This window comes from Macrobrachium rosenbergii, chromosome 52 (assembly GCF_040412425.1).
Source record: "Macrobrachium rosenbergii isolate ZJJX-2024 chromosome 52, ASM4041242v1, whole genome shotgun sequence".
NCBI classification, from domain to species: domain Eukaryota; kingdom Metazoa; phylum Arthropoda; class Malacostraca; order Decapoda; family Palaemonidae; genus Macrobrachium; species Macrobrachium rosenbergii.
Window position 1 is genome coordinate 27489461 of NC_089792.1, and position 10573 is coordinate 27500033.

Genomic DNA, 10573 nt, shown 5'->3' on the forward strand with positions numbered 1-10573 from the left:
ATGCAATTTCCCCTCAATCTACCACCATTTAACTATCGTGTTACCAAGTTTCAATGACTGATTTCAGTTTGTGTTGAGGAATACTCATACATACAAGGTGATGGTATATATTCTCACAGGAACAAACTAGTTTTTTAAATATAAACCCATCAATCATAATCAGGTACTGATGTTCCTCCTGTCAATCCCTTGGCTCTTGCTGTTTTACACTTAGACTAATGGAAGTGTGAACAGCGTAGCTGGTTCATATTAGTGGATCCAGGAGGCACATACAAAAACAATCACTCTTCTTTTCCCTACAAGACAAACACTGTTTTTTGGGTCATTCAAGGCATGTGAATATATGCACCATATTACTGATGGCTTGCTATGAGAAAATAGTTGTTTTAAGATCTCAGTATCCTTGTCTGGATCTTGGTAGCCTGTATGGATACCCTTTAAGTCTAGACTGATAAAAATTACGATTTGTTTTGTCAGCATTGACCCATATCCTGTTTAGCCATCTTCCATATAACACAGTTTCAATAGCGAAATTCCATTACTGCACTGTGCCTGCATCTCAATACCAAATGCAAGCTACTTACTTTGTTATCACAATGCCTAGTGAGTTATTTCACTCCTTTTCCTGTATAACTGGGGAATGGCCTTTCTGGTAGTGATATTAACGACAATGTTCCCAACTTTATGAGGATTGTAATACTATAAATTCCCTTGCCTTCACTTTAGGACAATTCGCTTGTTATGGATATGCAGTACGTATACTGTGTGTTGATTTTGTTATACTTTTATTATTTTTCTTCTAAGTTTCCTCTTTTTATCTCATAGTGGCACTATTCTGTGAAAGTCTACTTACCAAACTATGTCCCTTATAGGTTCATTCCACATAAATTTTTGTGCATTTAAAGAATAATGATTTCAAAAAAGAAAATGACAGACCCAAACATGCAACTGATTACAGTGTTTGGTGTTATGTAAAGACTGAATTGAGACAGAAGCATTTTGGCATGTAGCCTTTATCTTGCCATGACAATGATTTGCTTCTGCCCCATTTGTCATTACTTTTTCATTATTGATGTCGGACCCGAATATACCAAAATCAACAACTTATTTAGTCATTTAAGGAGTCAAACATGTAATACTAAAAAGCCGGTTTATTACATACTCTAAAAACTATTTACAAAGGACAGCACAACTTCAACAAGACATATGTAATGGCAACATCACTGTTTACCGCTGCTGTTGTAAGAGATTACGTTTCAAACTTGCAACAGTAAATCCTAAAAACCTGTAATGGCATTTGTACAATGATACGTACACAGACATGGGAGTCTTAACATACTTATTCATAATAATCTGTACGATAAAAATTCATAATTATTATACCTAATATATTAGTAACATAATAAAAAAAAAGCAAACTAGGCTAAGGGAGGTTGACGTCACTGTGGCACCGGAGGTAAATTAGCATTGATAAATTCAGCAAAAGCATCATTTGCAGAATCTGCATGTGCAACTATAAAGGGGTGTTCCAGTAGACGTATGTAATTTGGCCGCAATTTGTAATCCTTGACTAGGCTGTAAAGAAAATAATAAAACATTAAATATTCAACACAGAAAACAGCAATTATCATCAATTCATGTACTAATCAAAACCATTTATGACAGTAATTATGTTTAATCCCACCCAACACAGCATTTGTATGTCATCCAATTTGCACCACAATAGCTGTGTTTTTTCATGTTTATCAATCATCTTGACTTCCTGATTGAAGAGAAATCAAATAGCGCTGATTGGGAATTAAGAAATTTGACTCCCATAAGAAATTACAGATCTTGAATTTAAAGAAAATCTTGTAAATATGATGTACAGTCGACCACCACTATATCGTGATTCAGCAATTGTGGCTTCAGTTAATTGCAGATTTTTCTGTGGAACGTATCTCCAAATATATTATGGAAAATTCACTAATTCAAGGATTTTTTGAGAGCAATATTTACTAATTACAATATACAGTAAACAGTACTCATGTAATGCGCAATGTCGCATATTGTGCAACCCCCAAATTTTACCCTTAAAATATTATTTTATCATGTATCTTGTGTTTCTGTGAGACCAAATTACAAAAGACTAACCTCTTTCCCTCCATCTCATTATCCCATCTTCTAGTTAAATAAGTTAGAAAAGCAAAAGAGAATGATAAAAGTATCATTACTAACGTTATACTAGTTGCGTAAACGCGTACAGCCATAAATAACTGAACGAGAAACAGCTGTTTTGTTATGAACAACAGAATTGGATAACAACAGCTGTTTTGCTTGCATTTCAAACATTGTACAATAGTAAAAAATTACCACAGTTAGTTACAAATGGTACTAGAACAGAATTCACATTTTTCCATTATAATAGGCTATGGAGAAAAGCGGCAGGAAATTTGCCCTACCCTCAACATTTCCTGAAGTTGTAGCTGAACCTGAGAAAACAATGTACAATCTGCTAATGACTATAAATTATTGTGCATCTGGTGCTCTTGTAGGCTTTGTTTGCCAGAACTTGCCGTAAATACAAGGAGAAAAGTATTTTTAGTACTGGGCATCAGTTTACTGTTGCATGATAAATATGTAAAAGATGATGAAATCAAAGTAAAATAGCAAACTGATATGTTGATTTTTGATACAAAAAACACGCCCAATGCCATATTAACAGTAGTTCACAACAAAAAGTCATATTTTGATTTAAAACGGTTCATATACTGAAAAATAACCCTGTCCCATATAAATAGAGATCTAGATGGGCCATTTGTATCTAGATATTAACAGTAACAGGCAAGAAAATCCCGGTTATCGGAGGGTTAAATACAGCAAAAATAAATGATCCGGTTTTATCAACTGATTCCCAAACCAAACCATTAAATGCTATTTTTGTATTTTAAAATACATTGTAATATGAGAATACATACAATATTATTGGATACAGTGAAGTAATGCATAACTTTTTAAAACATCTGTGGAAAAGATGCATATTCGATATGTTTGGATTTTATAATACGATACTAATACAGTATGTGAGTAATACATAAGCTAATTTTATATCTTTGGTTGATCCCCTTAAAATTAGTCAAAATTAGGTCCAAAGGTCACAAGATACGAATATAACCAGGGATTTTCATTTTATTTTTGCGACTAAATAACATTGATAAAAATGATATAGCAGTACAGTATTTACTAATTACATACTGTATTTTCATTTTATTTTTTGATATTTTTTTATGATTGATTTAAGATGATTTGCAAATATTAATATTAAAATTCCTAAAATGATAGTAGAGCCAGTTTGTTGACTGAATGATGATGAACTACTGTCTGATGGATGACGAAGATATGAAATGTTAGCAGTTTGTTTACATCTTTGGGATGCAGTGTTGAGGGGCCCAATGAGAATGGCCTAGTGTTTTCATTTAACAAGTAATGTGGAGGTTTCATGATGAATGTGGGTTTTTAAGGGAAAAAACGGGTTACATTTTTATAATAAAATAAAGTTGAGCGAAGTGTTTTAGATATACATACAAAGCAATTAGGTGGGCTTTAGCCTATTTTTAACTTTTGTGGCAGCTAAAAATTTTAAATTACAGGTGCGGCATTCTATTGTTTTAGGGTAGGTGAATAGGTGGCAACTGTGGTAAGAATCAGGAGAGGAAGGGAACCAACTCTCATTCTTGGAATTTATCAAGTGTTTGCGAAAAGGGTGACTGTGACAGCGTCCAGTCCAAAAGGTTAGGACCTCAAAACCTTAAACATAGGGGTTCTTGATGATGCTGGAAAGACTGACAAGCATGAAGCAATTTGTTTTGATAGAGTATGGTAGGAAACGTAAGAAAGGGAAGAACATAAACTTGGTCGCAAAGGCTGACCTCCTGGAAATTAGAGTCAATCATGGGACATGAGAAGTCCTGAGTTGACTGGGAGGTTAGGCAGGTGAGCGAAAGTGTAAGAGTAAGAGAGAGAGCTATCCTGTGATTGAAAGCATGAATGAATCTCAAGAATTGGAAAGGATGAGCAAGATGGGCAGGTGGAATTGGGGAGGCAGAACGGTTAGCTTTGTATAGATGAGATTGTGGATCTCTTGTGAAGAAGATAGCGTGAATCTGAGAGAGAATGGAGGAGAAAATGTAAATCTGTTTCCTGGATGAAGAAGACAGAGAATGATCTCAGGAAGCCTGGAGATGTCAACAGGCTGGTTCCTGGGTATAGAAAGCAGAGGCAGTGGGAAGGTGTTGGTTGGGAATTGCAGGTGAGAAAAAGGATGGAAGGGATGACCAAAAAATACCCAAGTAGGTTAGAGAGAGAGGAGTGGAAGAGGAGGAGAGACTGGAGAACACCTCTTCCTCTGAAGAAATCGGTGAGTGCTTGGTTGTTGCCAAACCAGGAGGATTCTGTTTACTGCTTGTCTTTTTCTGCAAGAGGATTTTTCTTGTTTTTCAGGGAGTTTCATCCAAACAGTGGTCTGTCGCTTGGTCTTGGACAGTTTTGTTGTATGCTTTTTTGCAGTTGGGTTTTTCTTGGTACGGAAGAAGGAATTAACTTTTATGTTTCCTTGTTTTGTTTGTGTGGTTTTGGGTGCTGTGAGAGGGCGCCAGGCCATCTTCCAGCAGCTGAGGCGGTGAGTGAGTGACTGTTTTTTGTGGTTTTGGAACTGGAAGATTTGAGTTTTGTGCCAGACGAACAGGAGTTGGCGCCTGGCGCTGGTGGGTGCTGAGCAGTTGGTTGGTGCTGGGCAGTTGATGGGGGCGCCGGAAGCAGCTGAATACTCCGAATCTGTTGGGTGCTTATCAGATGAGGATGGGCGCTTCCGTGCGAAGGTTGGGCACTTGGGCGGCGAATACTGTCGATGGGGCAAAGATTCTTCAGGGCTACCCCAAAAACTATGGGAAGGCTGAGGACTGCATTCAATATCCTTCGCATGCTCGCAAGGAGGCAAGGAAGCGTGATCAGGAACTGTTACGCGGCTCCTGAGAGGACGAGAGATCTCGTAAAAGCGCCCTTGGTGCCTCTTGTCTGAATCGGAGCCCGAAGAACCTATAAGAAAGGTCGTGCACTTCCTTGTGGACGCCTTTCCAGTGGCTGTCCACCGAGTCCTGGGACTGTTCAAAAGGCTAGGTTGAGGGGGCGCCTACCTGCGGGCAAGCCCCACCAACCTCCCTTGGACTACCAGTATGCCTTCTCCCCGGTGCATGGGAGCCTGGCAGTGACCTTGGTCTAGGAATACCAGCGGGACGAGTGGACACCTCCTCTACTAACACTTCACTAACACTTGCACTTTTAACACTGGCTTGATTCATATGCACTTTAACCAATGCACTAACTGTTCCATAGTCAAAACAATAAGCCCAAACTTCATATCAACAGGGGCTTCTAAGCTAGCAATGGTGTTAGGCTCGGAAGCATGGGGGCCGGGTGAAGGAGTAGGCTCAAAGGTAGAGGACTGGTTAAAGGGGAAATAGGAGTAGGAGAGGGAGACAGAACAGGTAAATCAATATTGGCCGATTTAGGAGAACATTCTACATTCACAACATTCCTAGCCTCGGCTTTAAGATCCGCTTTCCTCTTCCTGTCTCATTCTAATTTATCTAAGCGAGATTTTAAAGTTTTCCACCTACCTTGATCCCAGTCCCTACAGTCGACACATGTCAAATCAATAGAGCAAGTTTGTCCCTTACAATTAGTACAGATTGTGTGGGAGTCAAAAGACGCTCTCTAAGTCTAGTTTTGCAGCCTTTGCTGCAAAACTGGATACTAGAAGAGCTAGTGTCGGACACTGTTGTGAAAAGTCAAAATCAGGAAATAATTCACTAATACTGAGTCTAATGAATTCTAGGCTATTTGAAAACAGCTTAAATTCACCAAACAGGGAACAAAAGTTTGGAATATCTTCACCAAACAGGGAATAAAAGCAACCATCCCGCAACCAATCTTGAAACAATAGCTGTGGTGACAACTGAACTACATTCGTCAAGCGGCAGAAATGGACTGATGCTATTCAGCGGTGCTGTACCCTTCCTCTCCCGACAAAGGGCTGGACCTAGTCACCTACACTAAAACAATCGAATTTCAAATTTTTGGCTGCCATGTGAGTTAGAAATACAGGCTATGTAATTACTTGGTACGTTACACATATAAAAAAATGATTTAACAATTTTCGAATAATATTAATGTAAACACAACAAAAATTCAATAAAACATTTTTTTTCCTAAAAAATGTTCGCCCCAAAACCACCCCAAGAAATTCCAAACACAAAGCTTGCAAAATGAAAATGCATCTTGGGGAGCTGAAATACCATGGCGCACTTCTATCTGACATGCTCTTGGCTGGCGTTAGCATAGCAGCCAATCCAGGAGCACCAATCATTTTCCTTAGTGCTGACTGGCTGTACCCTTGCCGCCGACTGGCTGTGTACCCCCAAGACTTCTCTCGTGGAGATGTATGTACGTACTGCAGTCCACATCTCTGCCACTTCAAAGCATATCCTTCCACTGTGTTTTGCTGTGCATCTGTGTACTTTCCGCGCTTTTGTTCGCAGGGTTAATCTGTGTACATGTTTTTGAATCGTGCCCTAAGATGCCTCCTAAACGCCCTGCTCCTTCTAAGACTTCTGGCAAAGAGACTAAGTGCTATAGGAAGGTCATGACACTCCAGGAGAAGGTAGCACTTCTGGATATGTTGAAGGAAGGGAAAAGTTACACCACAGTGGCCCGGCATTATGGAGTGAATGAGAGTACCATCCAGTACATCAAGAAGAAAGAGACATGAATAAGGAAGGCCCGTGAGTGTTAGCTCCTACAGTAGTGCCAAGAAGGTTTCCACTGTGCGAGATAAGAGCATCATGAGGATGGAGTCAGCCTTGGTGTTTTGGATCACAGACTGCCATAAGAAGAACATTCCCCTCAACACCAACATCATTTATGAGAAGGCAGGACAACTCTACCAGCAGTTTTCAACTGTTATGGAAGGCGGTGACATACGTGAAGCAGATTTCTTAGGGTTCAATGAACCCACCGAAGAAGAAGAGGAGGAGGAAGAGGAAGAAACAAGACCATCATCATCTCCTCATTTCAGGGGGTAGCAAGAGGTGGTTCCAACTAAAGAGTGTTTCTCTGCAGACAAAAGCAGCTGCGAAATATCGCAAAACCTTCAAGAAAATTATCAGGGACAAAGGTTACCATCCAGAACAGGTGTTCTGAATGGAAGAAACTGGCTTGTTCTGGCAGAAGACGTCTTCACAGATATACCTCATGAAGGATGAAGCCAGAACCCCTGGGTTCAAGACCCAGAAGGATAGGGTTACCCTCATCATGTGTGGCAATGCTGCTCGCTTCATGTTGAAAACAGGCCTAATTTGCAAGGCTGCAAACCCCAGGGTCCTAAGAATAAGGATAAACTTGCTGCTTGTGTTTTGGGTGCACAACCCCAAGGCCTATGCTGCTGGCTTCACACTGAAACCAGGCCTCATTTGCAAGACTGCAAACCCCAGGGTCCTCAAGAATAAGAATAAACTTGCTGCTTGTGTTTTGGATGCAACCCCAAGGCCTGGATCACCAAAGTCCTTACGTTTAACTGGTTCATTCAGAGTTCACCCCTCAAGATGAGGATTACCCCAATGACTTTTGCATGGAGTTCAAGGTGGCCACCTTCTGGATCTTTGTTACAAGGGAGTCCAGCTCCAGTTTCTCCCTGCCAACAACACCTCTCTCCTCCAGCCTATGGGCCAGGGCAGTGCCTTCAGCTCTATCAACAGAAAATGGTAAGACTTCAATACCACTATATGAAAGAAAATGTACACTGGCAAGGAAAGTGAAGATACAGTTTTTTTAAATCTTCGGACATAGAGTATATTGCTCAATAATGCGACATCTGGCAACTTTAGAAAGGAGGAGCTTCTGTCTTAGTGTGTTGGTTTTTTGCTTGACCTCCTATAACTTTCAATCATATTCTACGATTCTGACATCATTGATACTTAAATGCAGTAGTAAGCTTTACAGTATCTGTTCAAGTTGTAATTTGCAGCGACAGTTCTGAGCAAAATAAACATTTTTCGACGTAACCTACCGATTAACCTTATACAAATGAATTTATGACACCACAATGAACGGAATGCTTGCATAATCGGAAACGCGATCTTCCATAGTGAAATCAAGAGTTAAATTTGAGCAACGTGGGGAACAATAAAGGAACTAATGCAATGTTATGATGAGAGAGAGAGAGAGAGAGAGAGAGAGAGAGAGAGAGAGAGAGAGAGAGAGAGAGAGAGAGAGAGAGAGAGAGAGAGAGAGAGAGAGAGAGAGAGAGAGAGAGAGAGAGAGAGAGAGAGAGAGGGTTGCTGTTGTGTGTGCTACGCCTATATGTAGAGCTACTCATTTCATTATTTTTTTTTAGAGATTGAGCGATACTATATTTGTATAGTATGTTTTAGCCGATGAGAGAGAGAGAGAGAGAGAGAGAGAGAGAGAGAGAGAGAGAGAGAGAGAGAGAGAGAGAGAGAGAGAGAGAGTTGCTGTTGTGTAAGCCTAGGCCTATATGTAGAGCTACTCATTTCATTATTTTTTTTTAGAGATTGAGCGATACTATATTTGTATAGTATGTTTTAGCGATGGAGAGAGAGAGAGAGAGAGAGAGAGAGAGAGAGAGAGAGAGAGAGTTGCTGTTGTGTAAGCCTAGGCCTATATGTAGAGCTACTCATTTCATTATTTTTTTTAGAGATTGAGCGATACTATATTTGTATAGTATGTTTTAGCGATGGAGAGAGAGAGAGAGAGAGAGAGAGAGAGAGAGAGAGAGAGAGAGAGAGAGAGAGAGAGAGAGAGAAACTATGGTAAGGCAGAGAGAACGGGCAACGTCAAGAAACATCCAGTTACTTGTGTTTTCCCGCTGAAGTGCTCCACACATCATAGAGAACGCTCTTGCAGATTTAAATAGATTTGGTCAACTTACTGTAGCTGTCGCAACATTTACTGCCATTAATTCCAGCTGACTTTTAACACCGTGAAATACAAATATGAATGTGTGAAAATTAAAGAAATTATCACTACCTCGTATGATGATGCAATAATAAGCCTGTCCATAACGGAAAACGAGTAAATATTGCCGCTCTGATAAAGAGTACTACACCGAGATATTCACACACTATCTTTTAGATCTCTATGAACGAAGTCATCTGAGAAATTCTGATTACTTCAGACATGCTTGGTATTTTTAAGTATCTGAACATTTTTGTTTTGCAGATTTAACATATATGATATAATTTGCATTGTATTTTCATATTCTAGAGTAAATTTACCGAGATTATGTGTTTTCTGTAAGAAAAAATAAAAATTCGATGAACAAAATCTAAAGAAAACTGTATCTTCACTTTTCTTGCCGAGTGTACATGCCTGAATATAGGGATAACTTGATTAGTTTTTGCCTTGGTAAGAGTACAGTAACAGTTGTAGCAGTGTTCACGCATAGCTGTAAGCCATATATTTTTAAGAGTATAGTAATGTTGTAAGGTGACTTTGAAATGATATTAAAGTGTTTTAGGATGACAGCTTAACGTCATACCGGACTAACCCGAGATATCTTGTGATCAGTGTTCTAATAATTTTAGACTTAACACGAGATACCTCATAAAAAAATTAAATGCTAATATAGGACTAATACGAGATGTCTCGTGATCCACAGTGTTGTTTTAAGGCTTCTTCGAGATATCTCGTGCTATATCATACATTTGGCAGTGGTACTTGCTGCTGGAAGTCGTGAGTTATCGAGAATGACTTTTTCGTTTTTTTCGCACCAACTACACGTCATTAGTAGCACTTCCTTGGCCATCCTGGTAATTTGTTTGCTTTTTGCTTCTTTTCGCCTGTTTTTAGGTAAGTTTGGTTGTTTTGTTTGACATCTTAGACACTTTATATGTTATATTTTATTTATTATTTTGATGTCATGTCTTTTCTTAGTCTCTTGACCATTTTGTGATAGGTCAGGTATAATTTTTTTTTTTTTACGCCAAGTACGCACTATTACCAGCTCACCAGTGGTGACTTTGAGAATCTGTTTGTTTTGTTTCTTCTTTTCGACTGTTTTTAGGCAAGTTTGGTTGTTTTATTTGTCATTTTAGACTGTTCATATGATATATCATTGATTCATTACGTTGATGTCGAGTAATTTGTTAGTCTCTTGACTTTTATTTATTATTTTAGCCCAGTCATAGCAAAGTTACCATGACGACAGTGATATTGAAGAATCACTTACTGATCTTGAAACGCCTATTTTCAAAATTACTAAAGCTAAGCATCAGAGATATCTCGTGATAGACCAAAATAAGTATAATTTGTACAATATAACTCATTAATGACCATAAAAGGTTTCAAATTGAGTTTCTAAAAATCACTATTTTACATAAAATAATCATAATTTTATGTTGAAATTAAGAAGTATAGTGTCTAAACAACTTACATTTTCAATTAATTAAATAAAATAATTGGAATCTTTTTGACACATTATGTTAAAAATAGGTCCTTTAAGGGGTTAAGGTAAATCTGG